The 13,247-nt window shown below is 36.7% G+C and overlaps 1 pseudogene; it reads left to right on the top strand.

Moving 5' to 3' along the window:
- The window catches only part of LOC118804059, a 57,193-nt pseudogene extending 45,321 nt beyond the window's left edge, over window positions 1-11,872 (top strand).
- Window positions 11,873-13,247: the final 1,375 nt, after the last annotated feature.

Genomic DNA, 13,247 nt, shown 5'->3' with positions numbered 1-13,247 from the left:
ATTCTGTTAAATGACTAATCGGTGCCTCCAGTGCTAGGGCACTTGAGCATGTAATCTCTTGGCAGCAAAGAGAATGACTTCTAGAACAAATCAAATCAAATCACGTTTATTGTCACATTTACACAGGTGGAAAGTGAATGAAAATCTTAGGCACGTAGCCCCCCTATAGAATTTAAATACAAAAAATATAACCATCTAAGAAGAAAAAGAAACATATATACACCAACTCTGAATATACACATATTCACAATATACACTAGTACTGCACTATTCCAATGTACAGTTGTACAGTAAGTTATGAAATAAAACTATGAAATGTACTGTTGTACACATTCCATATGTACAGTTAGTCTGAGGTAGATAATAAATGAGATGCAAGTACTCAGGGGATAGAACACTGATATAGAAATCGTTCAGATTATACAAGATATGGATGTAAGATGTACAAGATGTCAGTCTATTTGTGTAAGTACAGATTTGCTAGATTGAAGGAGCAGAGGATCAGAGTGAGTCTGATGAGATGTGGATGAGGTGTAGATTGTCCATGGAGATGATGACTCAGAGGTGCAATGAGAGACCTATAGACCAATACACCAGCACTACTGGCAGGAAGAACCTGTCTCGGAACCAGCTGGATCTGGACTTTATGCTTCTGTATCTCCTCCCGCTCGGCAGCTGTGAGAACAGACAGTGTCTTGGGTGGTTGGAGTCCTTTAGAATCCTCCTGGTCTTCCTCAGGCAGCGGCTAGTGTATAAATCCAAAAGGTTTGGCAGCTGGACCTCTGTGATGTGCTGGGCTGTCCACACCACCCTCTGCAGAGCTTTCCACTCAATGGCAGTGCAGTTCCCATACCAGGTGGTGATGGAGCCTGTTAGAACGCTCTCCACAGTACATGTGTAGAATGTTCTGAGGATGCAGGGGTTCATGCCAAACCTCTTCAGCCGCCTGAGGTAGAAGAGGTGCTGTTGTGCCTTTTTAACCACCCGTGTGGTGTGTTCGCTCCATGTCAGTTCCTCTGAGATGTGAACACTGAGGAACTTGAAGCTGCTGACCTGCTCTACAGTGGCTCAGTTGATGGTGATGGGGTGTGCACTCTCTCTTGCTTCCTGAAGTCCACTATGAGCTCCTTGGTCTTGTCGACTTTGAGAGAGAGGTTGTTCTCCTGGCACCAGAGTGTCAGAAAGCTGACCTCCTCTCTGTAGGCCTCCTTGTTGTCATTAGAGATCAGGCCCACAATTGTGGTGTCATCTGCAAATTTGATGATGACATTGGAGCTGTGTCTGGCTGAGCAGTCGTGGGTGTACAGGGAGTACAAGAGAGAGCTGAGCACACAGCCCTGAGGAGCTCCAGTGTTAAGGGTCAGTGAGGAGGAGGTGATGTTGCCCATCCTTACCACCTGGCGTCGGCCCGTCAGGAAGTTCAGGATCCAGCTGCACAGAGAACTGTTTAGACCCAGATCCCAAAGCTTAATGCCTTAATGGCATAATGGTGTTGAATGCTGAGCTGTATTCCACAAACAGTATTCTCACATACAGGTTCTTTTTGTTCAGATGGGAGAGGGCAGTGTGTAGAGTCAGGGCTATTGCGTCATCAGTGGATCTGTTCTGTCTGCAGGCAAACTGCAGTGGGTCCAGAGTGGCAGGTAGTGAGGAGCAGATAAAGTCTCTGACCAGCTTCTCAAAGCACTTGCTTATGATGGAGGTCAGAGCAACCGGGCGCCAGTCATTTAGAGTATTAACCCTGGCTGACTTTGGAACTGGCACAATGGTGGCCAGTTTGAAGCATGCAGGAACAGCTGAGAGTGAGAGAGAGGTTAAAAATATCTGTAAACACTCCTGCCAGCTGATGCCTTGCAGATATTAACGTGCTTGAAGGCTCTGCACACATCAGCCGCGGAGACGGAGGGGGGTGTTGAGTCGGCAGTAGCGGGGGCGGGGACTCTTTCCGTGAGCGTGGTGTGATTTGCCTCGAAACGGGTGTAGAAAGCATTAAGCTCGTCTGGAAGCGCAGCGCTGATGTTATTCACAGAATGAGTTTCCCTCTTAAAGTCCGTTACTGTGTTTAGCCCTTCCCACAGGCTTCTCATATTGGTGGTGTTGAACTGTGACTCCACTTTAGCCCTGTACTCACGTTTGGCTGCTCTTATGGTCTTACGGAGAGCATAGCTGGCTTTTTTATACATATCCATGTTTCCTGATTTAAAAGCAGCGGTACGCGCGTTCAGAGCAGCACGGACCTCACAGTTGAACCATGGCTTCTGATTGAGGTAAACATGACCTGTTGTTGTGGGCACAACATCTTCTATACACTTTCTGATGAACCTGGTAACTGAGTCTGCATATTTGTCAATGTTATCATTTGACGCCTCGCGGAACATCTCCCAAACACAAAATGTGAATCTCAGTACTGGAAGGTGGCAGATCCTTCTTTGATAATGAAGATGGATGAGTAAATATATGAAAGATGAATCCAATCCAATGCACTACTTTTTTGGATACTAATGGACACGTGAGATATCACTTTTTAACAAACTACCAAATGAAAACTACCATGGGTAGGACCTCAACAGAGCATCACAGCTGTGGCTCCACTTGTGCATCTATACCTTTCGGTGCCAAAAATGGGACTGAACTTACATGGATTTTAACCATAAAATGATATGAAAAAACATAACTCATTGTCATTAGCTGAAATTTTTCAATAACTGAAATGTTATGTGATGTAGTTACGTTAAATATTACGGTACAAGACACATACATACAAACTTTTTTGTCTTGCAGTGTTTTCATTTTTTTGACATTTTTATTGATCAAATACAACAATGTTGTCAATTTATTGTGACCTAAGCATAATATAAAAAATACAACTACAAGCTTAAGCATAAAATCATGGTCAAAACTATATATAATACATAATCATCACTAACCTTAAATTTACAGCAACCACACTGGTATCTTTATGAAATGCATAAATTATATTAACTGTATGGCAGATGGCATATAAATATACATTTTTTATAGTGTAGTGTAAATTGTTGTGACTTACACATTTTTTTCTATATAGACTGCTGAACAGTTCTGCTGCAGAGGAAGCCTGTGATTCTCTGACTAAAGCTCTAGGAATAAACCCCTTACTGCTGAGAGAGCTGGATTTGAGTGGGAAAATACAAGGAGACTCAGAAATGAAGAAGATTTCTAACCTACTGGAGGATTCACACTGCAGAACTCAAATACTAAAGTACGTAGTGTAATATATTATTAATGATTTAATTCTAAATAATATTTTATAATAATGTTTATTATCTATTTGGTAATATAAGATGCTATTTATGACTTATTTTACCTTCATAAGCAAACAAGGCAAAAATGCCTTCCAGAGTCAAGTACTATCATCTTTTCTCTACCATCGCACTCTGTCTGTAGGCTGAACAAGAGCAGTATTACAGAGAAAGGCTGTGCTGCTCTATCATTAGCTCTTTGTTCAAATCCTTCACACCTGATAGAGCTGGATCTGAGTGAGAATAAACTAGGAGACTCTGGAGTGAAACAGATCTGTTCTCTACTGAACAATCAGGGCTGTAAACTGATGAAAGTGGGGTAAGTTTTACACTTTAAACAAGAAGGAGCATCTTAACACATAAATATATCTGTAAAAATTTCTGGTGTCCACAAATATGGTTGGAAATTTCTTACTGCCATGTGAAAGCACATAGAACTGAAGAATCTCACTGATTTACCAGTCATTGCTCTACAAAAAAGCCTGTACATTTTTTTATGATTTATTCCTTTAAATGCTTCCACTGTGCTATTTTAGAGCTTAGCTTAGATCTTTTGTTTTTTCTCCAGACTTTCATTCTGCAGCATAACAGAGGAAGGATATACTGTTCTGGCTTCAGCTCTGACATCAAACCCCTCATCACACCTGATAGAGCTGGATCTCAGAGGAAATGATCCTGGAGATACAGGAGTGAAGAAGTTCACTGATCTATTAGAAGATCCAAACTGTAAACTGAAAAAACTTGAGTAAGAAATTATTTAACTATTTACCTATCTTTATGTTTGCAATTTATACTGTAAACTGTCAAGTAGTTGCTGCCATTAACAACATTTATGAAAATGTAACAAGACAGTAGATGCACAAGTTGTTTGTCTATCTTACAAAAGCAAAGCAAATATCATTTGTCCAAAATTAATATTTTAAATATATATTTTAAAACAAAATGTTCCGCCTAGCTATTTTTTAAATTAAAACAATGAAATGAAGGGTGTGTTTTGTGTCAGACATGCGACAAACCATTTTTCAGGACTGCCCTGCACAGTTGAAATCAGCAAAGACTCCCTTTCACTGTTTTGCTTTTGTTTGCTTGTATGTTTTTTCTGAGATATAGTCTGTAATAAAAAGGTATAACTGGTTAGTTGTTGGCTTCCAACTGCATTGCTTTTCTAACCATGCATAGTTGCTGTCAGTGAATAAAGAGTACAATGTGAACTGATACTTTTGCCCAAATTTTCAGCTTCTACAGCCAGTGGTGATTTGGTACTATCAGTTGTGTTTCATAATCCACATACTGTGAAAGGGATTATCAAAAATGATATCAGAGGTTTTCTTTCTCTGCAGGCTTCTGAACACTCCTGCTGCAAAGGAAATCTGTGAATCTCTGACAGAAGTTCTTGGAATAAACCCCTTACTGCTCAGAGAGCTGGATCTGAGTGGAAAAATACAAGGAGTTTCAGAACTACAGCAGCTGTGTTCTTTACTGGATGATTCACACTGTAAAATTAAAAAGCTTGGGTTAGTATTGTTTATTTTAACAATTTTGTAAATCATCATCCAAGTTTACAAGTGTTTACAAGACTACCTAAAGTTCTGAATAAGTATTAAACAAAAAATATGTGCTTCAGACCACCACAAAGCACAATGATTTCTGAACTTATGACAGTTTATATTCTTAAACATCACTGGACATAGGTTAGAAAAAACATTGACATATAAAATAAAAATATATGTCAGCTATTAGACATTTTGGATATGATAATGCTGGCAGTTTGTCAATATTATACTGTTATTGTAACACACTTCTTGATCAAAGATTTTTTGGAATAATCTAAATCATGAATAAGATCAGGACCTGCACCATTCATTAATGCTTACATATTATAACATGAAATAACAAAGCCCCCAAAACTACATTTATAGTTTTTGCAGAATGATTTTCATTAGTTAAATGATCTCTAATAAAAGTGCTTACATGTATAATGTTCCCATTTAAATATTTTACGCTTTGTCTGCAGAATTATGTTCAAAGTTCATATTTTCTTTTAGGCTCAATAACTGTAGTCTAACCCTGGAAAGCTATGCAGTTCTAGCCAGCATTCTCAGCTTGAACTCCTCCAGTGTGAGAAAGATGGACCTTAGCAACAACATTCTTCAGGATTCAGGAATGCAGCACCTCACTGGTGGGCTGACTAATCCAAACTGTAAACTGGAGATTATGATGTAAGCACACCTGTTTTAGGGCATCATTTGTGCATATTTGAAAAACTAAGTATATGTGGGACATTGGTGATATAAAGAGTGGTCACCTTACTGAATGCCTAAAGTAAGTTTTGAAGTCAAATATTGTTCTTCTTTTCTGTGACTGGTTTCATCTTTAGGCTTAAAACATGTGCCTTAACGAAGAAAAGCTGTTCAGCTCTAGTTGATGTTCTTAACTCAAAGTACTCCCACCTGAGTGAGCTGGATCTGAGCAATAATAATCTGGACGATTCGGGAGTGGTGCAGCTCTCTTCTGGATTAAAGAATCCACATTCTTTAATTCTATATTTTTTTTGTATAGAATTAAAGATTACAAATTACTAAACAAACCAACAAGCTCATATAGGTGTGTTAGTCAGGTGGCCATGTATTATTGGCCATATAGTTTGTAAATTAATATGATGTTTGACAAAACTTGAAAAAATGAAAAATTATGGAGTTCATATGATATTTGTACTGTACTGTTCTAAATTCTAACAACAATGAGACCCAAACTACCACAACCTGTCAATTCTGCTTTTTTCATCTCTCTGCAGACTGAGTAAAAGTAGTATAACAGAAGAAGGCTGCAGTGCTCTGGCTTCAGCTATGAAATCAAACCCGTCACACTTGATGGAGCTGGATCTGAGTGAGAATAAAGTAGAAAACTCAGGAGTGAAGCAGTTCTCTGATCTACTAATGAACTCAAACTGCATGCTACAAAAACTCGAGTGAGTCATTTCTCTGACCCATGCCAATAAAAAATGGTAATTTTAATTTACAGTATAGCAGGGATACCAATAGAATTTTTGAAAAAAATGACATTAAGTTCTAGGATAAATGCGGAGGTTATATTCACTGTTACATAACTTTATGGGTAGAATTTTCCTGATATGTACTCATAATTTTGTGTACAGTCAAATATGATAACAGACAAAAAAGACAGTTTGAGATTTAGCAGTAAATAGCTCAAAAAAAGTTCTTATAACTGTGTTATTGATTTAATGTGAAATTTTATCATTACAATTAACCATATTAAGCTCTTGAATGAAATACTTAAAATATTCTTAAGCTAATTTAATTTTATTGTTATTTTTTCTTCTTTTTCTCATTTTTTCAGTGATAACAGATAAATAAATTATACCTCTGATGATGTGTGTGTTAAAATTTTCTCTCCAGTCTTTCATTCTGCAGTATAACAGAGGAAGGATATGTTGCCCTGGCTTCAGCTCTGAAATCAAACCCCTCATCACACCTGACAGAACTGGATCTCAGAGGAAATGATCCTGGAGATATAGGAGTGAAGAAGCTCACTGATCTACTAGAGGATCCAAACTGTAAATTGAAGACACTGAGGTGAGTAGTTTTTATGCAGTAACATGTACTTCCAAAATTCAGTGATTTAGGATTAGTATTCACCCTGCAGCATCAGTTATAGAGCTAGGACAATGTTGGGTGTGTTTCCTCACATGTTTGATGTGTTTAGCTTTTGATTTGTTTTGAATGTTAAGGATGTCTTTGTCCAAAAAAGTCCTCACTTTGATGAAAAGAAAATGGTCCTAATAAAACTATACATAGCATTTACCTAGAATGATGCCCAGGCCTGACAATAATCCTAATGTTGTGCCATGGCATTGGGAATGTGAAATAATGCTGTATATTCTATATATGTGAGTTAGTTTAAATATCACATTATCTAATTTTTCACTGATTCCTTTAAAATATCTGCTCCACAGAAAATTTCAAAAGTTATGGAAGGTTAAGTGCTTTGTATATGCGCAACAACAGAAATTGGTCTTTCATAATATTTTATTGAAAACATGCTTTCATTAATCCACAGGTTGTTGAAAAGTTCTAAAGCAGAGGAAGCCTGTGATTTTCTGACTAAAACTCTAGGAATAAACCCCTTACTGCTGAGAGAGCTGGATCTGAGTGGGACAATACAAGGAGATTCAGAAACAAAGAAGATCTCTGACCTACTGGAGGATTCACACTGCAAAACTAGGAAACTAAAGTTAGTATTTTTGCTAATTGATTGACTGTTCTTGGATTATTTTTATCACAATTTCTGTGTTAAATAAAAATGCAGCAAAATTAATGAATAGTAAAAAATTACATTTACAGATTAAATATAATAATTCAAAATTACATTTAAAATGTAAATTAAACTTAAAAGTAACTAAAGCTGGTTGAGTATTGAAATGAGTGATAGAGGGATGAATGTTTACTGGAATATTTATTGATAGTGTGGACTAGATTTTTGTGCATACAAACAAAAGACCTCTGTCTTTCTCTTTTTCTCTCTCTGTGTTTTTAGGTTGAATAAGAGCAGCATTACAGAGGGAGGCTGTGCTGCTCTATCATCAGCTCTTTGTTCAAATCCTTCACACCTGATAGAGCTGGATCTGAGTGAAAATAAATTAGGAAACTCTGGAGTGAAGAAGATCTGTGGTGTGCTGGGGAATACACTATTCAAACTGTCCAAACTGGAGTATGTTTTCATTAAATAAATCTTATGATATAAATTATGAATATAACCATAATTAGAAAAATCACTTGAATAAATTCACAATGATTTGTTATGTCTCTTAGCTTGAAAACAATTTGATTGAACACACATCCATATAAATCAATGTAGCTCAAGCTCAAACTAAAATTATACATTTTCTTCATTTGTGTTCAAGTTCACTGTTAATTACTTGTTTAAGCTTTCATTATTTGTCACCTCCATAAAGATTATGAACAATGTAAAATTCAGTCACCATACACACTTTTTATCTGAAGAGTGTCCCTATCTAATACCACATATTAAAAAGATGGTTCTTCAAGGCTTTATTAAAGGCAATAATTCTATATGGAACCATGAGTTTCATATAGAAAGATTTTGTGGTGAAATGGTCCTTCAGACTGAGAATGTGTTGTATATGGTTCTATATGTCACCAAAAATGTTTTTTTTTCTATTGTTACAAGCTTGACATTGTTACAATAGCAGAACCCTTTATGGTGCTATATAGAACCATTTTCAAAAATGTTCTGCATAGAACCACATACAACACTTTCTCTATCAATTTCAATAAACATTTCACCATGCAAAAAAACATTTAAGCATGAAATTGTTCTATACAGAAACTCAAGGCTTTCAATAGAACCTAAAGAAACTTTAAAGAAGCGCCTTTTTAAGTGTGTGGGACACACTGCAGCTCCCATCTCTGTCCATACTGTGTGCATTTACTGCACAAGCATGAGTAAAATCACATTTTCCAGTTTGGCAATAGAAATATGAAGGGAACTACTCTCTCTCTCTCTCTCTCTCTCTCTCTCTGTCTCTGCAGGCTGGGTAACTGCAGTATTACAGATGAAGGCTGTGCTGCTCTGGCTTCAGCTTTCAGAACAAATCCATCACACCTAAGAGAGTTGGATCTGAGAGGGAATAAAGTAGGAAATTCTGGAGTGAAGCAGATCTCTGAATTATTAAAGTGTTTAAAGAGCACTCTGGAAAAACTGCAGTAAGTGAAGTCTTCCCTCCTTTGTGCCCTTCATCATTGGTCAGTTTCTGACCACAGGACAGCTGTTGACCAGATATTATTTAAGTATAATTCTCAGCACAGCAGAGACAGAGAGATATTGTAGTGGAATGGTAGAGTGTGCAGTGCTGTTTGAGCATGAAAAGATTACAGAACACAATCACATAAAGTACCAAAGTAAATATATACAAGGACATAAAACAGACAGATCATATGTACAATAGATATGATCTTACATACCTCTTGCACTATTCTGTGAAGTGGCACTAAAAAAACACTCACCCAGCAGGTTTTTAGATTTACCCATCATGCCAACTTTTACCAGGGACACACTGGCTACTGTAGAAAAAAGCTTCACTGCTGGGTCTCATAAACAATGCTATAGTAGCTCTGAAGATCTGTGGGTTAAAACTTTTATGTAATATCTGAATATCAATGACAGAGTTTAACTCAAGGTCTCAGTTTTACTGCCATTTGAAAATACAGTAAACTTTTTGATATTGTTTTAGTACAGTGAACATGTTTTCTCTCCAGTTTTTCATTCTGCAGTATAACAGGGGTAGGATATGCTGCTCTGGCATCAGCTCTGAAATCAAACCCCTCATCACACCTGATAGAGCTGTCTCTCAGTGGAAATGATCCTGGAGATACAGGAGTGAAGGAGCTCACTGATCTACTAGAGGATCCAAACTATAAACTGAAGACACTGAGGTGAATTATTTTAATATTATGACTTGTGTGAACATGAGATCTGTTAAAATGGATTTGCTCATTAGTTTATTTCCTCACTTTTCAGGATCATTTTCTGTTTTGCTTATTGTTTTTAAACTACTGAAAGATCTAATAAGTATTTTTAATCTTGCGGTGTTTATGTGTATTAAGTTTCATTTGTTATATAATGTTCAAACTCTTACAACTTTTATAACTTTTGAAGCCTCTCTGGTGATGCTGCTCTAAATTACTGAAGAACTGCTACTAAAATGTCCAAGCTGATCTCTTAAATAGCATATGTTGGGGTCTTAGTAAATCAGGAACTGAATGTAATAGCCATGGAATATATATTAATATTGCTTGATAATTTGATACTCCCATTTACTTTGAAATGATTTGAACCTTACAAACAAAAACTAAGGTGATAAATATTTATTATTCTCCTTTTATTCCCAGGTTGTTGAAAAGTTCTACTGCAGAGAAAGTCTGTGATTCTCTGACTAAAGGTCTAGGAATAAACCCCTTACTGCTGAGAGAGCTGGATTTGAGTGGGAAAATACAAGGAGACTCAGAAATGAAGAAGATCTCTGATCTACTGGAGGATTCACACTGCAAAACACATATACTGAAGTCAGTCATTTTCGATTCATTTTGTCAACATAGATTCTATAATAGCTTCATGTACTGGTGTTATTTTATTTGAGAAGTATATATTTCATGTCGTGTTATGACAGATTAGCACTATACCATTTGTAAATGTCTCATCACTGTAACTATTTTCAATGAAACAGTTTTTTTCATAGTTTAATGTAGGGATGCAAATGCAATTATGTGCAGATTTATTTAATACATAGACTAAAATTAAATACGCTTTGTTCACTCTGTCTGCAGGCTGAATAAGAGCAGTATTACAGAGGAAGACTGTGCTGCTCTATCATCAGCTCTTTGTTCAAATCCCTCACACCTGATAGAGCTGGATCTGAGTGAGAATAAACTAGGAAACTCTGGAGTGAATCAGATCTGTTCTCTACTGAAGAATTCAAACTGCAAACTCAGAAAATTAAAGTTAGTTTAATGTACTCTTATCAAACATCAACCTGAAACCTTGAATTTACACTTCAATTTTTTTCATTATAATTCTCTCTTTTCCCTAGTCTTTCATTCTGCCATGTAACAGAGGAAGGATATACTGATCTGTCTTCAGCTCTGAAATCAGACTCCTCATCACACCTGATAGAGCTGGATCTCAGAGGGAACAATCCTGGAGATACAGGAGTGAAGAAGCTCACTGATCTACTGGAGAATCCAAACTCTAAACTGAAGACACTGAGGTAAATATTTAGGAGTATTTTGCAGTTTTGGCCAAAACGAAACTGAAATTCAGGACCCTCCATTTAACCACTAATCTTCTATGTAAACTGGGCTAATATTTGCATACACTGCTGTAAATAATTGGGTAGAAAGAATGTTGTTTTTTTTTTTCAAAATGTATCAGTTTAAAATATAATTAATATGAATGTATTTTTCTTTCTCTGTAGATTGTTGAAAAGTTCTGCTGCAGAGGATTTCTGTGATTCTCTGACTAAAGTTCTAGGAAAGAACCCCTTATTGCTGAGAGAGCTGGATCTGAGTGGGAAAATACAAAGATATTCAGAAATGAATCTCTGATCTGCTGGAGGATTCACACTGCAGACTTACAAAGCTTTCGTATGTAGTTCCTTGTATTTGAATTTTTATGTATTGTTTTCAAAAATAGATATGACATTTTTAATTATTAAAATTTTTGTATTATGTGTTGGTATTTTGTCACATGTAGCTTACATAATATTACTATGTTTGGCCTGCTGTTGAGAATTTTAATTTACATCCTTTTTTTGTTAATATTTGCTGAAAATATCACAGCATATCAATACAGTCCAAATTTTTATTTTCACACTCCAATTATTTGTTGAAGATGAAGTTCTTTGAAATGAACATTTCTCCACTATTCCTCTATGTCTGCAGGCTCAATAAGAGCAGTATTACAGAGGAAGGCTGTGCTGCTCTATCATCAGCTCTTTGTTCAAATCCTTCACACCTGATAGAGCTGGATCTGAGTGAGAATAAACTAGGAAACTCTGGAGTGAAGCAGATCTGTACTCTACTGAACAATCAGTACTGTAAACTGCAGAAGCTGAAGTGAGTTCCAGTTCTTTCACAAAAACAAATAAATATAAGCATTTGTAATGATTGAGTTAAAGTTCAAACAAAAGCATGAATTTAAAATAATGTAGTGCTTTGAAAAGCACAGACTTTCCTAATGATGTTTTCTTTCCAGTCTTTCATTCTGCAGTGTAACAGAGGAAGGATATGGTGCTCTGGCTTCAGCTCTGAAATCAAACTCCTCATCAAACCTGACAGAGCTGGATTTCAGAGGGAATGATCCTGGAGATACAGGAGTGAGGAAGCTCACAGACGTATTTGTGTGTACAAGGAAAACTCTGAGGTAAGATATAATACAATTGTCACTTAGTAATTTGAAATATATAATGAATCGTAAAGTATACTGGGTAATTAACCAAATTCAGAATTGTACCAGTTGGTAGCTATGAAGAGAAAAAAAACTTAACTAAAAAGGAGAAGGGCAGTTTTCTATAACAGATACAGCTTGTAATTGCATATTAAGTACACTAATATTCTGTTGTAGCAGATTCCTAATGTTTTTCATTATACAGTTATTAATGTGGTTGTGTTTCTTCTATTCACAGACTTTTGAAAAGTGATGATGCAGAGAAGGCCTGGAAATGTCTTAATAAGATTCTGGATAAAAACCCCTTACTGCAGAGAGAGTTAGATCTGAGCAGGACTGAACTAAAACATATCAAAGTGAAACAGCTGTGTGCTCTACTGGAGGATCCACATTACAGACTGGAAAAACTTATGTAAGCAGTTGGATTCAAGAAATATGTTTAGACAGATTTTCTAATTGCACACTGGCCTTACACTGAATTATGTCACAATAGTTTTCCCAGGTGGAAATTCAGTTGAGATTACTTTAACCCCTTGACAGGATATGGGCCTGCCAGCATGCCCAAAGTTTTATTACACACTTCCATAACCCAACAAATGCTTAACTAGTTTGATGCAGCCTCACATCCTGCTCTAAAATGCAGAAGTGTGGCTAAAATAAGGCTCTATCTACAGACTAAAATTTTGTGTTTTGGGAATGAAACAAAAAAAAAGATGTTTATGGATGATGTGAGGATGGACTCAATGATCGTGGTGTAGAACTGCATCATAAGGATCTGCAGCAGGGTGAATTTCTTCAGTTCTCTCAGGAAGAACATTCTCTGCTGTGCTCTCTTGACTATGGAGGCCATATTCCTCTCCTAGTTCAGGTCCCTGGATATGGTGGTGCCCAGGAATTTTAAACTCCCAAGTGGAAACTGCAAAGCTTGAAGTCCACCACAATCTCTACAGTCTTTTGGGTGTCCGGAAATCCATGATCCACTAGCAG

This window comes from Colossoma macropomum, unplaced genomic scaffold (assembly GCF_904425465.1).
Source record: "Colossoma macropomum unplaced genomic scaffold, Colossoma_macropomum, whole genome shotgun sequence".
Lineage (NCBI taxonomy): Eukaryota > Metazoa > Chordata > Actinopteri > Characiformes > Serrasalmidae > Colossoma > Colossoma macropomum.
This window is presented reverse-complemented; position numbering and strand designations above follow the sequence as displayed.